The 22,752-nt window shown below is 41.8% G+C and overlaps 1 protein-coding gene across 2 annotated transcripts in view; it reads right to left on the bottom strand.

Moving 5' to 3' along the window:
* gabra3 (gamma-aminobutyric acid type A receptor subunit alpha3) overlaps positions 1 to 22,410 on the bottom strand; it is a 91,333-nt gene extending 68,923 nt beyond the window's left edge. For both annotated transcript variants that reach the window (XM_070982850.1, XM_070982851.1), the window contains exon 1: positions 22,072 to 22,410. The gene's annotated coding sequence lies outside the window, so the exon portion shown is untranslated. The remainder of the gene's footprint in view (positions 1 to 22,071) is intronic.
* Positions 22,411 to 22,752: the final 342 nt, after the last annotated feature.

Raw genomic sequence — 22,752 nt, 5'->3', positions numbered from 1 at the left:
GTATTTTCAACCTCATTTTGAAAACTGAGTTTATGTTAAAACTAATCCTGGATCGTTATCCAGTAAAGATTTTATGTTCTCCATAAAAACTACCGGATGCTCTCTGGAGCCAGAGGTATGATTTCCTTGTCCTATAATGTCTGTCTGGAAATTGCAATGCTAATTTCCTGACATATATTGCCACCTTTTCAAGTCACTTCCACTCAGTCGGGGATCATCTTTGCGTATGTGTCGTCTTTAAGGCTCTAAATGTCCTGGGTGAATAAATCTTTGGAAAATAAGTTGATTCCTCTGTGCCTCGGGGTTCAGTCAGTGTAGCTTCATGACTTGTAGTCATGCCGTGGCTGAAAGGAAGGCTGAGTTCTCATTAAAGAGACGCAGCACAGACACTGGGAGTGCCCAGTAATGTTCCCCGTAAACAAAACAGTAACGATAAAGTCAATATTCTCATTAGTCAGTATTTATCATTAATCAGTATTCTCATTAGTCATTTCGTCATCTGTCCTGTTTCCTGTTGGATCTCTGTTCTCTTTGTTCAGCCCATGTCTCCTCAACACAACACCAATTAGAGCTGCAATGAAAAATCATCCAGAAAGCACTAGACAGCACTCTTACAAGTGTCAGCAAATCCGTCCTATAAGAATGAGACAAACAGGCATTAAAAGACTGGCTGCCGGCCGCCGTCTACAATTCTCCACCCGATTTACCAATACCTGTCATGCAAATGAAGGGCTCAGCGGTCCCTGGGGCTCAGATTGTGCTTGAAACGGAGAATATGAAGGGAGGGAAAACAGACATGGTGCTTTTGTTAGCAAATTAAAAATAGCTTGCCTAAGGTGACAGTAGAGCTAAAGCACTCTCTATTTCCCAGTCTTCTAACATTTGTTTTCAATTCTACTGTCAGCTTATTTTATTTATTTATTTCTTTTCAGGGAATAAAGCATATGCTATGAGTAATGTAATCACATTTGACAGAATTAAAAGGCTATAAATGCCTTTGGTGGAAATTAGCTGAATAATCTGACTGGACGACTGTGCAGACTGGGCTGTTCAATAATAAAGATAATAAGTGGTCAGATATGAAGTGGCAGGGCCAAGTTTCCTCCTGGAAGGATGTCAGTTGGGGACAATTTGGTTTTTCCATTTAGTTTTATAGCTTGGCTATCATTCATGACCTAAAGGAAATTGAAATTCAAACTGTAATATTATAAAATCCATGTTTTCTATGCAAATAAATCCCCCTGCTGCAGTTACTGCACAGGGTGTCGAGGAACAGCTACCATTTGAAAAAAAGCTGTGGACCTCATCAGCCAATAAACACCGTCGACTGCAGTAATTGTTGAATTTAGGACACAGCTCTATAGCCATGTAATCCGAGTGGCTGTTAAACTAAAAATAGCCCTAAATCCTGTCACATTTGGTTTGATGTGATGGTCATGCACTGAGCATCTACCAGTGATCTTTGTGGTGCAGAGTTTAACCATATATATATAAAAAATTTCACCTATTTGATTGTACTCAGTATAAGAGATAAGATAAGATAAGATAAGATAAGATAAGACTTTATTGATCTCACAGCGGGGAAATTCACAAAAAGGACAAAAGGTGTGCTGCTGAGGATCAATACAGTTTCAAAGTTGCTTCTGCTAAACTTAATTGAAACAGAACAGTGAGCAAATAACACTAACAAAGGTTGAGTTGAGTTAAAAAGTCTCTTGTAAATCAGTGATTCCAAACCAAGGATAAAAAACTTGAACTTGTTACCTAACTGATACAGTAAAAGGTTGAAATAGCCTAGAGAGCCAAACGTGGATAACATTTCAAATAATAAGATAAGAATTCTAGTTGAAATAGTTACTTTGAGGTAATGAAAAACATTAGCTTTAGATTAGACATTATCTTAAAGTAATGAATAAACAGGTGTTACAGTTAGCTAAAAGCAATGGATAACAGGTAAAATAGCTAAAAGTGATGCTTAACAGGTGAAATAATTAGCTAAAAGTACCTCATTAGATTTACTTGGTTGAAATAGCTAAAGTAGGCTAATACATAAATGATTGAAGCATCTTGCTTCGGACAGTCCAACAGGTAGCACAGGCTAGAACATGGACCGAACCATGTAAACACTGACAGATAAATTGTATGAAAATAGTATCATTATCCAATATGTTGAATAACTTCCAGGGTAAAATCAGGTCAAGTTACCACATTTGGAACAAGGAATGTGGTGTTGATGATGCTCGAGTTCATCTGAGAGTGGGGGCACATCTGACAAGAAAGGGACCCCCTGTAGACGGTGCCTGCACAGAGAACACAGGTGGACCTAATGAGTGAGGACAAATTTTCTTTGTTTTGGGACTGTGGGCACGAGCGTTAATATGATCATTAGGCCTCATCATTGCCAGATGATCAATGTATCGGGCTGCCAGGCAAAACTCTCTCCGCTGGGGCTCATCACTATCATGTTACACCAGTGATAATTTGTCTAGTCTTGAGTTTGCTCCTCACAGACATGTAATGAGATACCGTGGATCCATTATGAACACAGCATCACATGACAATGAGGCTCTGCTGCTGTTTTTAGGGCAGAAGAAAGATAAATTCCAGGCTGTCATTTTCATTTTGCTGTGCCAAGCTTTGGCTGACTAATGTTCAGTGGAAGTATACTGTTCACAGGTGCTGAGAGGAACTATATAAAACTGTAGAATGAAACAGCTCCAGTGGCTCGGATAGTCCAGTTTGATCAAAGCTAAATATATTTAATCTCTTCTGAATTTAAGGTGAAGTGACTTGATAAATGTTTCTATTAGTGCTAAACTTGGCAGGAATCTGGGAAGAATAAGATCTCTTACCAGCTTGTTTCACCAGGATCTACTTCAAAAAAGCTTACTTGCCTTTGACTGCACATTTACAGAGGTGTAAAACTGAGTGACACATTAAAATACACAGGAGTCCTCTATTAGCATAAAGAAATGAATAAAAAATACATACCAGATGGAGTTATTTTTACAGAGATAGACTTGGACTTTTCATGCTGCGTGAGTAAATTTACATGACAGTCGAGAGGGAAAAACAGAACTCTGGTTCCCCGAAATGAGGCCAAAGTGGTTAAAAGTAAAACACTGTCACTGCCCTTAAACATTTGTGATTTGACGTTCAGAAGGAGCTCAAACCTTTTGCGAAAATAAAATGTAAACTGAGAGCACAAGAGCGAGGTCTGGGTGGTGACAATACAGTGCATGTGACAGTGAATATGACGTGATGCTTGACAAGGCAAGGCTTTCAGGGGCTTAAGCTCCCATCAAGCCTGCGACGGCCGACCAGAGACGAGTGATAAAACAATAACAGGAACAGCAGAGAAGTGCAAATTCCTGTAAGTGCTTGCAGGTGGTGTAATGTTTAAACCCGCCGACATGCTACCTTGGCTTCCATAAAACCATGCAGAGGGAATGGTCTCATATATGACCGCTCCCTGGCCTGTAGTATCTATTTCAACCCATTACTCCTTCCCCATTTTCACATGTAAAAGTGAGGCTGCTAATAGGTAAGATCTGCAATGCTTTCTTAGCTACAGAGCACAGAATTCTTCATAGATATTGCTGCATCAACACTATCTGATATCCATTTATCAAATCTGTAATCCGTTGACACAATGACCCTCCTGATTAAAAAAGCCCATATTCTGCAGGGTGCATACCATTATTCACAGTATATTTTCCATTACAGGTCACAATCACGTATTCTTTCATTTAATTCCAATTGGAGGAGTGCAACTGAGAAAATACCTCAGATATGTTTCCATGCTGAAATCACATATTGTTATTATAAATACAATGTAATGAGGCAATTGTCTCTGCTATTCATTATGCTGCTGGGAGGAAGATATCTGATCAGATAAATAGAATAATCATGTAAATCAGTGTGACTTTTGCAATTAGAGACACAGAACATCAAACTCCTGCAGATCTGCATACAAGTCAAGACAATAATAATTAAAAAAACAAAACAAAACAAAAAAAAAACCAAAAACTGGAAAGCAGCTGTTAGGCCAGGGACAGGGTGTCTGCCTTGTAGGTGAAATCTGTCAGGGTTCATCAAGGATTCCTGGTGATGAGCAATACCTTCTCTAGCACTCACCACCTGTGCTCATGCATTACCTCAGGCCTTGTTCCACTGTTTGCAGCTTAATGCCTGCACAACTCAGATAGCACACTGTTGACTCTTCACATTCATCCCAGTGACAAAGTTGACATTGGTTTGTATTTAGTTTACATTTCTGAAAATAGCATTTCACATAATGAGAGCGACCTAAATAGGCCACAATACAGTATGAACGATAAATATAAGACATATAAGTCCTCGTTTATGAGGACCTGAGGGATGCAAGTGCAAATGCCATATGTGGGAATGGGAGAATAATCATTGTTAGAGGAGGAACGGCAGCAGGCTCAAGTAATGCTCTGCTAATGCAGTTTCAACATCATCGTTAAATAACAGAAAAAAGAACAATATTATTAGCAGTGGTTCTGGGGCTAACATACACTGTAAGCTTTAGGACCAAGAGCAAGCGAAGGAAGTTGGTGTTTACTCAAGACAAGAGAATGAGAAGGAAAAAAACAAATCACAATACAATTATTGTTGCCTACCGTAAGTGCCCAGTGGTTCACATTCAAAAAGCAGCTTTCACATCCTCTGGGTTCAAAGTCAAGTTGTATTAGATACAAACATTCTCCTGTTTCCATTCAGTGTCAGCGGCGAAATACACAGAACAGGTGTTTACAATGTTCTGGCTGGTTTGTGAGTTCATTCATGAACATAAACATTACTATTGTTCCAGGTGACATGATACCCACCTTATATGCAAAAGCTGTCAGCTTATTATTTGTATATTTTGATTTTTAATCATAATTTTAGACTGATCGGTATAGTTAGAACAGGACATAACCTAAAATTTCCAATTTGCAGATAATTATCTTACACCAGCAGAAGCCCATAAATTAAACATGCTGACAGTGAAGGAGGCACCTAAACTAAAAAAGATACATCCCCTCAACTGCAATGCTTCCTGCACCATCAGCAAAAACAAAATCTAAGCGAGAAAATAGATGTCAAAGAGAACGTTTGAAAAAGGCTTAACCAGACAAGATTCCTTCAAAGCTGATAGCATTACATGGCCAGCAGAGCTGGGCCCCACATGGAGGGGAAATTAATATCTCAGTTCAGACTGTGACAAGTTCTGCATGTGCTCAGTGGATTATGATTACAGCTGGAACAAAGTCTTTGCCCATTAGGAGGGGTAACCAAAGTGGGCACCAGAAGGAAGGGATTGAGAAGGGAGGTGTACGGTACAATTTACAGAACTGTCACGTATTACAGCATTAATGGTGGATTTCCATTAAGCTGGAGACCTCTGTTGTGACAACACACAGCTTTTATCAGAACCCGCGAGGCTGTATCCAGCACACATATTAAATGTTAGCACCGATTTTGATATATCCCCGCCACCGAAGCAATGCTGGCCTTACAGTAGCTGAAAGCATGACGGCCTGCAGATGGAAACCACAGCACACATTATCTACGCAGCAATGGCTGCTTTCATTAATGGACATGGTGTCACTTGAAGGTTCTGTGGCAAAAATGCACGGTGCTGAAAGTTCCCGCGCTGAATTCTGGGGGGCTGTGTTGGTGAGGATCAGAACCTATGTGTAATCACCTACCTGGGGTCCTTCTGGGGGTGGGGGTAGAGGGGATATAGGGCTGAGAATGGGTGGTGGTGTTGGTGGTAGGAGTCAGAGTCATATAAAAGTATTCATTTTGCTGAATGACTGTTTTCTTTCACAAGGATTTTTTTGTGTATTTTCATACTTGCAATTGGCATGGACTATACTGTGTGTGGTCTGTGTCTGCAAGTGCTGATTTGTGTTCTTGGCACTCCTTTACAAGCTGTGAACATTGGAAGAGGGCAATGTGTAGTGGGGGAATACATCAGTGGTTCAATCCTAGTTTTGCAGCCCATGTTTTTTTTTTTTTGTTTTAAGATACAAAACAATAAAAATGATGACAAAAAGAGATTTGAATTTTGAACAATAAACTCTATGAGTAGCCACTTCACATATGGTGCACCTCTTCCTCACATTCTTTGCAAAATATAAAGCCGATCCACTCACTTAAATGTGGAAAACAGTTTCATTAGGCCACATCTGTGATTGTTAACATTTCTGCAGCTGATTCCATAAAAACATACTTAGAGCAAAAGTATTAGGATTGCATTAATTATCAATTATCAAGCAGTGCAGCAAAGGAGAATAAATCCGAAACAAAATGAGATTCCCATCTTGCTGATGAACATAAGAATGTGTTGGAGTTAGATTATACTTCATAGGACAATGACTTCCAAGTTGCAAAGAAGCTGCAGCACAGACTAAGGATCAACATAGTGAGACTTCTTTCTAGTTGCCTGCATGGACACGCATGTTTAGCCAATCAGTTCACAGTGACGCTGACACAGCTCAGTTGTGTGCAAGGAGTGATATTGCGGGTCAGAACAGGAGCCTACTGCTGCGAGGATGCTTTGGGAATACAAATGCGTGAGGCATGGAAAGCATGCAATGGATACAGCATGCAATACTGTGCAATACTGTGGAGAAAGAACATAGGAATTTGATATGGACTATATGGTGCTCTAGATATGCTGAAAAAGGGGGGATACTACTACTACTACTACTACTACTGCTACTACTGGTACTACTTCTACTACTAATACTACTACTAATAATAATGATAAAGGACTCAGAGTGAGGCCATATTGCACCTGGACCCCACATTATCCCTTCAGATTTTGTTAAAATCAGGCCGATGGTGTCTAAATTATCACCTGACAAATCACATTTGAAGCAATGATGCACCCCGACTAATTGGCCCCAGGGCCGCCTGCATTATTCATGGAGAACAGCATGTTCCACTTGTTTGCATGGCAGTAATTATTATATGACTAACCTGCTGATCACTCCCTGGATTCATTTTCTGAACCATTTTTAGCCATGTCTCTGGTCTGTTGGAACAATTCAGCTTGTGAGGTGCTTGGTAGACTGCTCTAGGCCAGGAGGGTTGGCTGGCTCCATACAGCCCCTTGTTGTTGGAGTTTACTGTGGGAGTTCACTCCAGTGTAAGCACGAGTCTCTTGATGTAAAATTCAGGAGAAAAGCTATTTAAAATAAGTATGAACCAAAAACAGTTTGCTTGAGGACTCTCATTGACCTGAAGTCTGACTGCAATTAAAAATGTTGGATTTTGTTGGATTGGGTGTGTGTTAGACACACAACCAACACACACCCAACACACACCCAACACCCCCGGAGCAAGATGTATAACTAAAACTGTGTGTACGCACAAAGACAGACATGCATGCACATTTTGTTCATTAGATTTATAAAGCTGTACGGATGTGCCTGATCCCATTTCATAAATCTCAGTCATTGTGCACAAGCTTCATTTCCACTCCCAATTATTACACACAACTGTGGCCACTACAGCACCCATGTCATGAACTCATCACATGCCTGTAAACCATCATCATGGTGACATCCCAGTCACTATTCCTACCCATCAGAGGGACGATCAAAGGTCTATTGGCAAAGAACCTAGACAATGCTGTACTCTGAGGTTACCTCTCTCACCTTATATTTCATCTCCACCTTATCATTTCACTTGCAGCTATCTCTTGAAAACTGATTGAAGTTTGCATGAGGTATGCACAGACTTCCTCCATAAATACTAGTTCATGTGAGAGTGGGAGAGGGTGTACGTATGGTTTTGTGTGTACACATCATTTATATATCCAGTTGCTGGAACAATGAGCTTTCTGAAATGAAAACAAAAGGGGAATTGCACTATGAAATAGATGCATTTAACACTAAAATCCATCTTTAGTACCCTAAATGCAGGAATATGCTAACAAGTCATCAGACTTTTCACAATAAATCATTTGAAACTCATGATGCCATTATGTGCTCAAACTAATTATGTGTAAAGTCATTTATGGAGTGAAAACATATCCATGACTCAACTACGAACAAACCGTTGTCCAGTATGCGAGACGTTGAGTCACCGCTCCATCAAATTTGTCTCCCAAAGGAACATCGGCTTCATGCCAGGAAGCAATAAATTATGAAGGAAGAATCACTATGTACAGATAGGTTACCTTCTTGTTCACTTTTTATATTTAGTACCCTATAAAGTACATTGCTAACAGGACATTTCAAGATGAACCCAAAAGCAAGAGCAGCTCTGCTATTTAAACTTTCACACTGTCTAGATTTGTTAATGAGATGAACCCTCCATGCCACATTGGGGCTTTTAGGCCCTATGAAAAAGATTTTTCCGACTGTTCCTTCAAAATACTCTGAAATCTACTTCTTATACTTATGAACCTTTAACTTAATGTACTGGATGTTTTCTTTTATAACCAATAGGTAGGCATTGCTAAGTGGCGAAGGACTGAATAGCATCCACTGCCTGATTGGTCCAAACACATGAAAGGAGCACTTATCAATGGGATTCGCAAGGTCATTTCCAATGAAACAAACTTGAGTTATATTGTGCCTCACAGGAAAGATCAAATACATCAGTGGCATCATTTAGTAGTTTGTCCATTAACTTAGTCCACCCTTACTTAAATCATGGCTTTCTAGGTCACAAAGTGAGTCTACGAAATGTAACAGCATCCATACTTAAGTGCAGTCCATTCACAAAACTGGCTGACAGTCCTCCAAAGTCAGCAGAGAAGCAGGGTAAGAAATGAGAAGAGGACACATGGCGAACATCTGTCTAGTTTCATCTTGTCCTTTGAGTCGTGTGGCTTCACTAAGATTTAAGATGCACTAGTCCAAGAACATGAGACGGGCTGTTTATTCTCTGATGGGACTTCCATGTCACTGCCATCAATCAAAGACATATCAACATATCACTTCGAATCACTAAACTAACAAAGATGGTCTGTGCATGAACATGTCAGGTGTCCCTCTAGACCTTTACTCACTGGCCCTCCTTGTACATCTTTTTCAGCCATGCTAGTGGCGTGGTCTCAGGCACGTCAATGTCAGTCTGTCAGTCAGTCCACCTCTTTGGTACAGACTCGCATTAACTATTATCTGGATTAACAAGATATTTTATGTCTGATTCACAGAGGATGAAGGCGAGTCATGTTCGTTCCTGAGTTTGGGTGCTTTTCCTCTGGCGCCCCAGAAGGTCAAAATCTCCACTTATCCTCTGGAATATCTCAAGATCTATGTAATGGACTGATTCACGGTCCCTAGACAACAAAGCCATGATCAATCAAGCAATGACATTGGCCCAAATGATTCCTTGAAATATTTTAGAATGTGCCATTTTGATCCTGCTACCGCAAAACTTCAAGCAAAGCTACAGTACAGTAGAGCTAACCACGTCCTGAATCCTGAAAGTTTGGCATGGCATGTATCAGTTCAAATCACAGGTCCATCAAACATTGACACACACCTCAAGGTAAATGTCGACTACTGTAATTCATCTTGGTATGCACAATAGAAAACCAATTTAGAACATGCATACCACTATTAATTTACACATAGCATCCTGCTTATTTTTTGTAAGAGGCTAGTGGGTCTTTATACAACACCGCTGAATCTTCCAATGTAAGAGAGTGTCTCTGAAGTGGCTTGATCAGTAGCTATCGATCACACTAAAAGGAAAGGTATTCATGGGTATGGTGGCGATTCAGTGTAAGTAGAAGCTATAGTCATTACTAACGTGAATGACAGCTATATAGCCTAACTGTAATTGGAATGCAAGGTTTCACTCTCAGGTAATGGCCATACAAAGAGCAGCAGAGTTCAGCACCCGCACTAGACTGGCCCAACAGAATAATTTAAACCATAAATCAAACATCCATGCTGTGGTTCACCTTGAAGCTCTATAGGCTTGTCTTTGCCACTTAGCAGGAAATTGTGTTGAATGAGCGTTCTTGTTTTCTTATCCTATCCAAACAAGGCTATACTGTAAGGCTTCAAGGATGTACAATATAACAACATGAGCTATAAGGAATGGAGCCAGTTTCAAAGGCAACAAGCTAGCCAGCTCCCATTCCTTGAAAATCAATTTGATCTGATCTGTTGCTACAGTAAAGCCAAAATTCAGATCTGCCCGAAAATGGTGTCAGTTTTATTACAGGGAAAGTGGAAGTTTTATGAAAAGTCTGTCCTTCTGAATGTGTGAAGGCTGCATCGGGGGGCAGCACAGTTTCAATAAACGTGACAAATGCGTGACTGAAATGATGTATTCAGTAAATATGAAATAAGCCAGAAGTAAGTGGTTTTTAGTTTTTAAAGCACTCTTGAACCTTTCATATGCATTTGCAAAAATATGCAATCTGTTTTAAACTTGAAATAAAATTCCAAAATTTGCGCTGAAACACAGTGAATCAGCACAATCTGACACCTTTAAGGGATGACTCAGTGTCGTGTCTGTTATTATAAATGTCCACATATTGAACAAATTCCTTCATTTGACTGAATTTGAAATAGGCCATTCATATTTGAACTTATCGTCACTCAGCCAGATATGTAGGCGTGAATGCCGTAGGCAAGTGTTGGCCACCCATTTCCCCGTGTGACACGGAGGGATATTACTGATGGCGTTCTTCCCTGAAATACATTAGGCTTGCAAGAAATATTTAATCTTATCGGAAGAGCAGATACAGCCCATCAAAAACGACCTTACGCAGCGTAAATGTGAATTCCACAAATCTCAGTGCACACATCAAGTTTCATTACCTTCTTATTACAACACACAGACAGCTAGAAGACATATTTAAATTTGATCGGGCAACACACGTAGATAAATTCACAGCTTTTGCAGTATCCTTCACCATGTAAGTTACCTTTTCGCGGTCTAGATAATAATCAGCTCTTCCTCCAGTGGAATGAGGTGAGTGGGAGTCTGAAGGGGGCTGTGATCAGCTTTGGGTCTTGCAGTGAGTGGATGAGATGTTTACTGGGGCTTTTTGCGTGGCCGGTAGGATCCCACTTAGTGTGAATGATGGCAGCTGTGAGGACGCCTCTGGCAAGTGTGACTCCAACTATGGCTGCTTGGTCTCATGTAGCGTATAGCGCCAGCTGCTCAAGCTTCGTCGCACTCCAGTGAGCATGACTGATTGTGGCTGAGGTAAGCACGTCTCTGGCGAGAACGATGCTGAATGCAGCAAGGGCGAGTGCAACTCTAGCTGCAACCATGGCGGATCGCGGCAAGTAGCAGCTCTTTGTAGCTGGCTAGCTGGACTGTGGCTACAGCAGCCCACCTGTGGCTACTGTGACAGAGTATCTGTGATGAGCATAATTCTGGATGCTCTGTGTGGGCTGCTGCTGCAGAGGCTGACAGACTGTGGTGAGAGTGATTCTGGTGATCAAAGCAGCTTTGACTGCTGGTGCAGCAAGTTATCACTCTGGTGGAGTTTGCTGGTGGGGCAGCAGCCATGATGAACACAACTACAACAAGTGTGACTGACCGCCGCTGGGGTGAGAAAGACTCAGTTAAGCATTGTTCATGCTACTCTGTTTCTAGCAGCAGTGGAGTGTGGCTGATAAGCTCCAGTACTCCTGCAATCTGGACACACACTGGTGAGTGTGCTTCAGGTTACAAATGTGGCCAGCCACACACACAATTTCTGTGGTGCAAACAGAGGTAAACATGACTATGACAAACTTGGCTTGAATGACAAGCCAACGTACAACCAACAAGGAATGCTCCAGAAACACCTGTTTGGATCATTCCACAGGTAAACAGGTTCATTGCTGGTGAACAGGTGACAGTGTCATAATTGGGTATGAAAGGTTCATTTGCAGATAACTGCATTCTGTTTTTAGTTACGTTTTACACAGCCTCCTGACTTCTTTGAAATCAGGGTTGTACAAACAACATGCCATTAAGCTAAGGTGGATGGCTAGAATATGCAGAAACCTCGCTTGGATTTTATGAAGGATGCATGACTATGACGTCTTCACTGAGCTTAATACTCCATCACAGTACTACAGTCATCGTCACACTTACAGAGCTCACCTGACATCACGTCACCCAGCTATCTTCAACCGGACCGGTTTGCAGGACAAGTGACTGATGAGCTTGAAAAGACTAGCTGAACTGTGAATTGACTTTAACTAACAACTTTGAGACGATTTTCTTACTGACTCTCTTACTGAGTTAGGACCAGGTTGAACTGATGCCTGCCGCTGCTGCCTTGAAAAAGCTTAAGGATCATGTTCCAACATGATACACAAGGATAAAAACCATATGTTTGAGCTATTGGATCTATTATTTTCTGATTTATTCTTGTGAGCATCACATTGGGTTCATCTAAATAGCATCACCCTTAATATTTGCAAGAAAACTTGTGGAAAGAAAGCATACTCATACCTGATAAACACAACAGATACACAGAGCAATCATTTATCAGGAAAACAGTGTGTCAGTAATAACTCTACAGAAATCATCAGTGAGTGCACTGATCCCCCCTCCCCCTTTTTTTTTTCATCTGCCTCTGGAAAAGCAAGGTAGCTTTCATTTATTTTGGTACCACTCATATACAGTAAACGAGTAAGATCACAGTCTGGTCTGAAAATAAATGGCAGCCGATGCTCCCAACAAAGTGGCGAGTACTTTCAATTCCTGCGGCACAGCTCACAGTGAATATAATGTTCTTATCATTCTCTCCTGCGAGTTCAAAGACAGGAATGTTTCAAAGTTCTCAGGTTCGAAAGGGAACTTGGAGTGCTGTTGGGATCTACACAATAAAAACAACAATATTTGAAATAGTATGGAATATAATAGCAGTATTAAGCACAAGTGTTTCTGACAGCACTCTGTAACATTCGCTTACTAAAACATGTTGACAGTATGCACTGGAGCATTGAATTCTTAGTGACAGTGTCTTCCTTGTGTTCTTTTTGAGGAGGCTCTGCATTTTAGTCCTTCATGGCCTACCAGCGTGTCTCATGTTCCAGTTGAAACTCACTGCAGTCTACTGGTAATGTCAAGGAACAATGCTTTCATCTTTTCAAAAAGAAATTGATCACCAAAAAAATACCTTGGAATGACATTTTAAACACAAATTATGGCTCATCTAATCATCACCAATCAGTAGAAAACTCCAAGTCTGATGTGACTACAGCAGGAAACAATGATTAATCAGTTCATCAACTGGCAGAAAGTAGATGGTGAGAGTTTTGATAAATGATTCATTGCTGTCATTTTCTTAATTGTTGGACATTATGAGCACAGACCCCAGATCTGAATTGCTGTGTTGCTTGAGGACAGTTTATTTTCATGCACTTTCTTTGATGAGACTTCAAGGCCTGTAAAAATCCAACAATAGCTTCCATAGAGTTTGTATTCAGGCTGTTCTGCTTCTCTTTCCTCATCCATTATTGAAAACTGGCAAGCTCACTTCTTGAAAACCCTGACCGTTCAACACACAACACACAACACTCAACACGGAGCACTGGCTCATTTCAGTTTAGTTTTGCGTGCGCCCGGTAGGCAATATTCAAGCCTTCAAATCACAAGGACAGCCAACGGACACAGGCATTTAAGACAGAAAATAACTCCACCTTTAAATTTACTTTTATATGGCAACAAAGCTTTATATCCCACTTGTCCCTGAATTTTTAAAAGGCTTTTACACGCTTACTCCAAATGTGAAATACTTGACTTGAGATCTGAGTAAACAAACCACTAATGTCTTTCAAACACGTCTGGCACCTTTAAATATGGGATCCACACAAATATAGTACAGCAATATTAACTCAATTGGGCTGAAAACGCTTGAAATTTGAAGACAAATTGAACAATATGGCTTAAGGAAGCCTTGAAATGACTTGAAATGGAAGCAAAGATGTGGCTACCACCTGTAAAGTGACTGACCAGCGATGGACTTGTCAACCAGTGACCAGAAAAAAAGTAGACAATCATAGACAACCAGAGAGTGTCAATACTGAAGAGATAAAATCATCCTCATAACACTTTTCCAGCATCAGTATACACTACCACTCAAAGGTTTGGAGTCGGCTGCCACAAAAGCTTGATTCGCTGTGGTCAGATGGCTGAGAGGACAACTGTATATTTATGAATGGTCCTTCATGCTTTCAGGTTAGAGAAAGTCCTCTTTACAAACAGATGTTATTTTGTCTGAGGGGTTTGCAAGGAAAGTGATGTTTTGTACATGCAGAACTAAATGCTTTACAATGTTTCAACCACACAACCAAAAGGGCAGAAAGAGACAAAGACACCTCTGTGCAACAGTTCATTCAGAATTTTAGAAATCACCAGTCATAGGGAAAAGACCGGCAATTGGTCATTTAACAAGGAACAGGTTCCAAGTGCATAATAATGCTGGAAATAACAGGCACAAGGCTTTAGCAAAGCTGTTCTTAAACCTTAGTAGAAGGTTAGTCTCAGGTTGGCACTACTGCAATTGGATCAGGGAATATCAGATACAGTTTAAACCTATTCAATCTAACCACTGAGTAGACTGCAGAGGGGCCAAAGACAAATGAGTTCCCAAAATATGTGAAATCCAATCGCTCCGTCATGGTACAGTAAAGATCTAGTGCCATTGGAAACATTCAAAATCGAAGGGTACTTGGGAGAAAAATGGTGGAAATGGGTAAACATTCTTTTTCAATTTCTTTTTGGGCCCAAACTATTTACATACATTTCGTATGCTTTTTTAAATCCATGCTGAAAGAGCCATTATTGAAGGAATGAAGAGAAACGTGACGAACGTTTGAACAGTAATATTTATCATAGGCTAATGTTACTCACACTGAACTATATGGTCATGCTGCATGCAGCCAAGATTACAGCTGCGACTAGTTAGTTACTGATTAGTCGGTGGAAAGTAAATGAAGCGGCAGCTGTTTTGATTTAAAACGGCCCTGTTCTCCAAGGTAACCTGTGACAGGTTTTACAGGAGGACAGTCACTGCTGCAAGTCACCCTGTCCTCACAGAGAACTGTGTTCACATTCTTGGCATGAAGTCAAACTCATTCAAGGTGGGTGTCAGAGTCCGACAGAGTTGTCCGCTCGCGTACTCGTGATGTTCATGGATATGTATCAAGGCAAAGCCGAGCTCTGACCGTCCAGCTCAGCGATATCACAGGAGGATGGCATCCCTGCTGATTGCAGAAAAATGTCAGCCTTTCAGCCTTAGTTTTAGTCTGTGGTTTGTTCTTTACATTTGTGCACATCAAATTACTAAAGATTTACATAGTTACTCACCCTGTTTAGTATAAAGATCAGCCTCCATTCTCCTCTTTAACATGCGTTCTGGAGCAGAGAGAAGAACAAACTGACAACAGTGACACTGGAGAGTATTCAAGCGTGGGGCACTGTAATGCTAATAAAAGCTCCTCTGGCAGGTAAAGCCAGAGTTATATGAATGATATTTTCTGCAGGTTTAGGGTCTACAATATGCTTTCATGGTCTAGCAAATGTAATAAAGTAGCCCTGTCTCCTCATAAAAGGGCTTTTGGGGTCAGAAAAATGTGAGAATAACATGTTTTATTATTACCTCTCCACTGGTTGTGAATATTTCACAGCTGAGAGGAATCAGTATATGATCTTTCAGTGATATTCTACTGGCTTTCTATGAGCTCGCAGTGGCTGCTTCTGTGCTGCAATGCCTTCTTTATCTGTCCTATCCATGAAGCTGCTACAGCATGTTCAGAAATGCTGCATCGAGGCTTGTTTAAGCATCTTGTCAGCGGGTGCCTCTTTCTCATTGATTTTTAGAACTGCTAATGTGTTTTTGTCTTTGGATGACTTGACCCTAACATGTCTCTGAACTTAAGATTCCTTGTGACCCCTGTGTGCAGCCTGAAACCCTCAGACAGGAGCCTCCTGACAGTTTCTGTGTCAAGGTTAAAGACTAAAGGTGACCATGCTGTTGCTGTCAGGGCGCAGAGCTCATGAACAAGCTTCCAGCAATGTGACTTCGCAATAAAGGCTTTTTTTTTTTTGCTCAACTTTGATGTTTATTCTTCTTGCATCCCTGCTGCCTTGTCTGATCTGAATATTTTGCATTTGCTATCCCCATGACTCCCTCTGTTTATTGAGGCATTTAGGTTAGTCAGTCATTTTAACCTTGACTAACAGATTTCCTGTGGCAAATGCAGAAAATCTGATCGTTTTTGTTCTCGACAGGAACAATTTATGCTGTAATTTAAACTGTAAAATCCCCTTGTGCATTTAAAAGATAGATTTCAGCAGCTATCATCACACCTACACCATGTTTGAGCATGGCGATGCAATAGTGATGCAAAATAATCTCTGTGGAAGAAATGTCTCTATGCTCTACCTGCTGCAATACAGAGTAGGCTGAGACAGCAGGAGGGTGGCCAAACAGTACACACATTAAAATGCCCACAATCATCTGGCAGCCTGTGATTAAAAAAGAACAATACTATGGTCTCAGTGCTTACGTATGAAGAAGACAGCTGTTGATTTCTGTGCCGAAATGCACTTTGACTTACATTAACAACATGTAAGTCTTCTGGAGAGGATGTGTGCATTCAACTTGCTATATGACAACGTGATGAGTGCTAAACATTCCTCAAACTACAAACCTGCCACTGCACAGGCAACAGTGCACTTCACTATCCGCTAAAGCTGCAATTAACAGTTTTTTCTATTATTGATTAATCTGCTAATGTTTTTTTGATTTGATTGAAGGATGTAAGAATTCTGCAAAATGCCTATTATAATTACCTGAAGCCCAAGGTGACATCTTCAAACTGCTTGTTTTGCCATACCAAACACAAAGATATTCTATTTATTATGCCAAAAGATAAACAACAGCAGTAAATCCTCACGGGTGAAGAGCTGGGACTTGGGAATGAGTGTTTGTGATTAAGCTCCACTGTCACCACTATTGCCTCCCGTAGTATCTGATGTTATCTTGAGGCCGGTGCCATCCCTTGAAGTAAACAAAAGTCAGATGAAAATGCTTTGGGCCTTTGGCACGTGCATGTTTTTTGATAGTATGAAGCTATAATATGAACCAAATCAGTTAACAGCACAAACTCAAGCAACACAATCTACATGAGAGTGCAGCGCGAGTGAGATTCTGCTCTTGCTTGCATGTTTGATTATTTATATTATATATAAGGAATGCACCAATTTGACACCAGTGTTTAAAATAAGTTGCATGCCTGTCTTTGTAGAAGGGGTTGGGATAGTTCTTTGGTCTGTAAGGCAACATTAGGTTGGACCTAAATATTGCAAAACAAACTGGGGTTATATCTTGATGTCCCCAACATCCTCCCAGTTGTTGCACTTAGATTAATCTGTGTTGATGAAGGTGACACTTTTTTTTGGCATTTTTGCTTTATTTGATGGTGACAGCTGTAGAGAGACAGAGTGGATGACATGCAGCAAAAAGACTGGAATGGCACGCGTTCTACCAGGTGAGCTGGGATGACTGTCCTCAGGACTCTTGTGACACATGGAATTTACTCAAGCCCCTATAAACATCCTGAGACAACAACAGCTGTGCGCATTGTCTTGTGTGACTAAAGTAGCGTCTGAAGCATCATTATTGCAACTGAGGTAGAGAAATGAGAGACTGAAATTTGTTATAGAGAGAAAAAAACTTTTTTTGGATTGTGTAGAGGAGGTTACGCAACCATGTAAAGGTTTAATAGTTTATTCCAGTGTGCCTGCAGCCGCGAAAACACCAGAAGTGCACCGCCACTCCCTCTGCACATGCCACACTTGACTGCAATTTGTGCCATGCTGCTTGATTCACAAAATATGCACCTGCTGTCCAATAACCTTCAAGCGTTGTTTCTCAACTTATCTGGATCAGGCCCAAAATCTGACCAGCCATTGTCTTTGACTTGAAAGGCCTAAAATACCTCTTAATCCTCTGCCAACTTCAATGAAAAGTCCAGCATTTAACGCTTTGCTTCCAAATTAGTGCATGACTGGGCCAATTCTTCACTGGACAAACGATGTTTTAAAAGGTTTTACAGTTTTAAATACAGCGTTTATCTCTCTTCAACACCATTTCAGGTCTTGAATGTGTTTAATACAATCTGAGACATTTTAGGGATTTCTCAGGGCCTGCAGACATTCTGCCTCTCCATGCAGCCAGTCCTGATATGAAGCCTGAGGCTCCTGGAAGATTCTAACATCGGAGAGATTTTGAGTGTCAGCCTCAAAGGGCTCAGTGAAACAAGAAAGACGCATGTGGTTAAGGAGAGTGGGTGAAAATAAGCGAGAGCAAGGTGGTATGATCATTTCTACAACCTTCAGTAACATATGGATTTAACATCTTGGGGGAAAAACCAAACTTGTGGAATGAAAACAGAGTTTTATTCAAAGCCTACCACCACAGTGCAAACATGCAGATTGGCTCCACTCTGAAGATCTTAAATTAAATGTATGCTGGATCTTCGGTTTTTTGCTTTTTTTGTTTGTAGAACATGATTCTGTGAGAGCGATTTCCTCCATTCCTCTGTACTACAGATGGAGTGTCAGAGACAAAACACGAACATCTGCGGTGACAATGGATCCAGAGTGAAGGTATTGTTAGAGGAGGAATTAATTCATTTAGAGGCAAATGTACTAAATTGTGCAAAATGTTGCACAAATTAGGATTTCTTACTTCATTTTTGTGGTTATTCTACTCCCACAGAAAGTGCTTAAGACAAGCAGTCTGCAGCCAGATACAAATACACTTTTAAATATCAAATCTAATCTCAATGATTATCTAACAAGATCAATTTGAACAGCTCAACTTTGCAACTGTGCCACAACCTCCACCAGTGTTTCAAACAATAGTCAATGATTTGCTCTGCACATAATGTACTTGTTGGAAAATATTTTATGCAGTTTTGGCAAGCAGTTTTAGTCCCTTAATTACTGGGATGTGTATTCACATGAGATTGTTCTTGTCAGGAGCCCTCTGTCCCTGCCAAAACGCTGGAATACAACTCATCTGTTTGTGGGGTCTTTATGTAACAAATTTCAGATGTGGCTGAAATTTTCTGCAGGATTAAGATAGTGACAATCACAGAATCATGATCATGAATCAGTGGCCGTCTGGAGGTAACATTATTCTTATCTGAATGGTGCTTCAGTGATTAATCTCACTCCTCTCCTGCACATAAATGGGCAAATGATGGGATCTCACCAAGGCAGAGAACGAATGAGGTCAGTGAAATTATTGGAAGCCGTGAATATGTCGAGAAATTCTCAGTAATGCAAAAGCACTCCACGGCCTTAAAATGTTCACTTCCCTCACTTGGTCCAGTGAATTATGTTTGGTTGTGCTGAATAAGTGAAGTAAGTGTTTCTCCTTCTCTCCCTGTCTGTATTCACCCTGCATGCTCTTCTCATTCTCCTGCTTTGTCCACTTCTCATCATCTTTGCCCCCGTGGATCCAAGCTGTAAATTTCCCTCAAAGCCTCTTGGCCATGACTGACATGATCTTGGTCGAGGCTTCAATATACTTAGAGGGCTCTCGTGATTACCTCCTGTCAGCTGTTATCATTATCATCATCAGACAGTAGCTTTATGCCTTAGTCCTATCTCCACTTGAGCTGTGTGGTGGATCTCAGTACATATTGACATCTCCAAAACAAGCTTCTCTGTAGGGCAACGTGTGTGTGCTCGCTGCTTTTTGAACCGCAAACATGAACAGCGGTCGAAGGCGACGCCATTATTTCACATTTTGAATAATTTCCAAAACACGTTCACAAAACATTTGCCTCCTGTAGAAAAAAAGACTGCTTTCCCTTAACACTCTGGGAGACATTACCCTCATTTATTTTGTAATCACTCTCGATACTTTGCATTTTACTGCATCATGCCTTACTGTGCCTCGAGGAACAATATAGAAATGCTAATCCCTGCAACAATCTGCCTCTGTCTTTGCTACACGTTTTATTTGACTGCATCTGCGTGCAGAATCCAAAGAATGGCAATCACAAACAGATCCTCTAATCACGCCACTTCAGATGCAGCAGGTTCACTAAGTCACAGAAGCACAACACATCCATCTGTAAGTCGCGGAAAAGATAACACCTTCTCCCTCAACAAAATCTGCTCTCGCTGACACATTCCCTGCTGGACAATAAATCCGAGTTTGCTTCCCTTCCACCACGCAGACATTTACTGTGAAAAAGAAGGGGCTCTCTCTGCTCTGTGTGTCTCAACAGATGAAGAAACTGGCTGAGAAAAGTCATTTACTTGTGGTCACACTGATGAGTCCAGGGAGCCATCGCATTATGAGCCGTGTAGCGTGCAGACTGCGAGATGGCAGGGGAGAAGGGCTGCGCGGAGCTCCACATGACTGTGCATTACATCAAATGAGAGGTGTGGTAAAAACATGAATTTGTGATGTGCAGAGGAGGAACTCCTTAATGCGTGCGAGGCAAACTGCAGAGCAGAGAGTGGAAGATTGTCCTCAGTGTAAAGGATGTCTTCTAACCTCGATCTGGATGATGTCCAGTAATTAAGACGAGAGCGTGGCCTCTGACATCGGCGGGTTGAGAAGCAAGAAAAGACGAAGCGAAGACTAATGAGATATCCTGATGTGAAGTGTCTGCATGTGAAGCCGGCTCTTTCACCCGTGCACACACCTTTTTACCTTTCCACTTTAAATATGCAGGACCAACAGGTTCATTTGATATACATCCTGCCTGGAAAAGTGCCAATCACCACATTGTGCACATCAAAAATAATCACCTTGCATAGCGTTGGTGCTCAGTTAGGGACCCTCGCCAACACTTCTCTAAGGTTGAAACCATTTGTTGCCTATTTGTGTGACCCTGTTTCTTCTTGGGCAACAAACAGCGACAAAGCAACAGTAAATCTGAGAGTGTGTATCTTTGTGGAGTCTGCATTGACCCAATTTAATGTGATTTTTATTTCTCCTGGGGGGCGGTGGGGCGGTGGAGGGGTGTGTGCATGTTCTTCTGCAACGAGCGAGATGTTTGGGGATGATTTGAATTATTTAAGCTGTTGGGTGGGATTTATAGAAATGTCATTCCAGCTGTGCGTCGCTCAGCATATGTGACCATCAACACACTACAGACCATGCATGGTCACCACGGTGAGGAGGGGTGAGGGGATGAAGAGGGAGAGAGTGACAAACAGATTTTTCAAGGGGGGTGGGGGGGTGTTCTTTGTTAAATGAGGCAAGCATATAGCTCCTGGTTGCTACAGCAAAACCCACAACTATACTGAGTTTGAATTATGTAGGGGAGCAAATCCCTTCAATGAAACGCATGTGGCAGCATGGATATGCTTTTTGGCGTCAGGTGAATTGATCAGTTCTGGGAGATGTAACAAACAAGGCTCTCGTGGGGGGCTGAAAGCTGCCAGACCCTTCGCTGAATCGGGGTTTTATTCAAGGTTAAGTTAGCCTCTGCTCAACAGTGTTGTCACTGGTTGCGGCGGCGTGTTTGTGACGGAATTTCCAGCACGCTGGGTCAAAGCACGAGGCTGGAGTTACGGTGCAGGTGCGGATTTATTACTGGAGACGTCACGCGCGCCGTCGATTAATTGCTCATTAACGGAAAAGTAACAATCACCGCGCGAGCAGCGGTGTCGCATTGTGTTGCCGTTTGACTGTCCTGAGAAGTCAAGCTGGAGAGAGGCTTTTAAGCCCCCGCCATTGTCTGAACTGCAGTTCAAACGAAAGAAAAACACATTTGTTGCTTACACCGGTCAAACCGCACTTTGGACAGCCTGGCCGAGTGTTGACGGCAGCAGGCGACACTGAAGCATGCAGCGCCGCATCCTCACATCAGCATCATTCAGCATGAGAGGGAGACCTGTTAAACCATCAATTATACTGCGGTGGCCACACAAACAGCAGTTGTTGCATGTGAATGAAACATTGCCATTAAGCACATTTGCAACCCCGTCCAGCCAGTCTCCTGACAGCGGCACGCGCGACACCTGACAAATCGCGGTCCGTGAAACACACCATAGGTAACCTTATGACTAGCATTAAAGAAAAAAGAAGAAGCTCACCAGCAGCGGTAAAGGTTGTCTTCTTGCTCTTTCTTCTCTCTCCCGACTGCTTTTCCTCGGAGTTAATGAGGTTCTGACGTTTGGTCCGACTGATTTCTCCCTCAGCTCTTATTGTCCACTGGGTTTGGATCTTTATTTTTTTTTCTCTTCCAGCGGTGAAATAATAGGGAAATCGGCGTCCTCTCGCAAAGCTCTGCCCTCTTCAAACTAACCTTCCCGCCCCCTCCTTCTACCCATCTCAGATTGGTGCTGGCCAGGAGGGGCAAACCCTGAACCCGAGGGCTGCTTCAGAGGCGGTGATCTGTCATGCGGATCAGTGCCCACTTGGACATGCGGTGGACGTACGCGAAAGGGCTCACTGTTAACCGACCAGCTTGTCAGTGATGCGCTCGAACAGCTGGAAGGGACTCTCCCCCCACCTCCCACCCTCCTTGTGCGTTATTGCACAACAACCTCCCAGGCGAGAAAAAGCAGTGAGTGGGCCCACTTATTCAGCGGGCTCCACGGTTTGAGCACTGACGCAGGTGCCCAAGGTCCAACCACCACTGACAGAGACGCCAAGCCTATGAGCTGCTGCTGACAGTGATACAGCTGCCTCATCTGAGTCATTGCAGTAGTAGGAAATGGGAGCAGATCAGTCCCACTCTGTGACCTTGGGGTGCTGTGGTCTCATCAGTGAGA

This window comes from Chaetodon trifascialis, chromosome 16, assembly GCF_039877785.1.
Source record: "Chaetodon trifascialis isolate fChaTrf1 chromosome 16, fChaTrf1.hap1, whole genome shotgun sequence".
NCBI lineage: Eukaryota > Metazoa > Chordata > Actinopteri > Chaetodontiformes > Chaetodontidae > Chaetodon > Chaetodon trifascialis.
The sequence above is the reverse complement of the archived record's forward strand: the minus strand, read 5'-3'. Positions and strand labels throughout refer to the sequence as shown.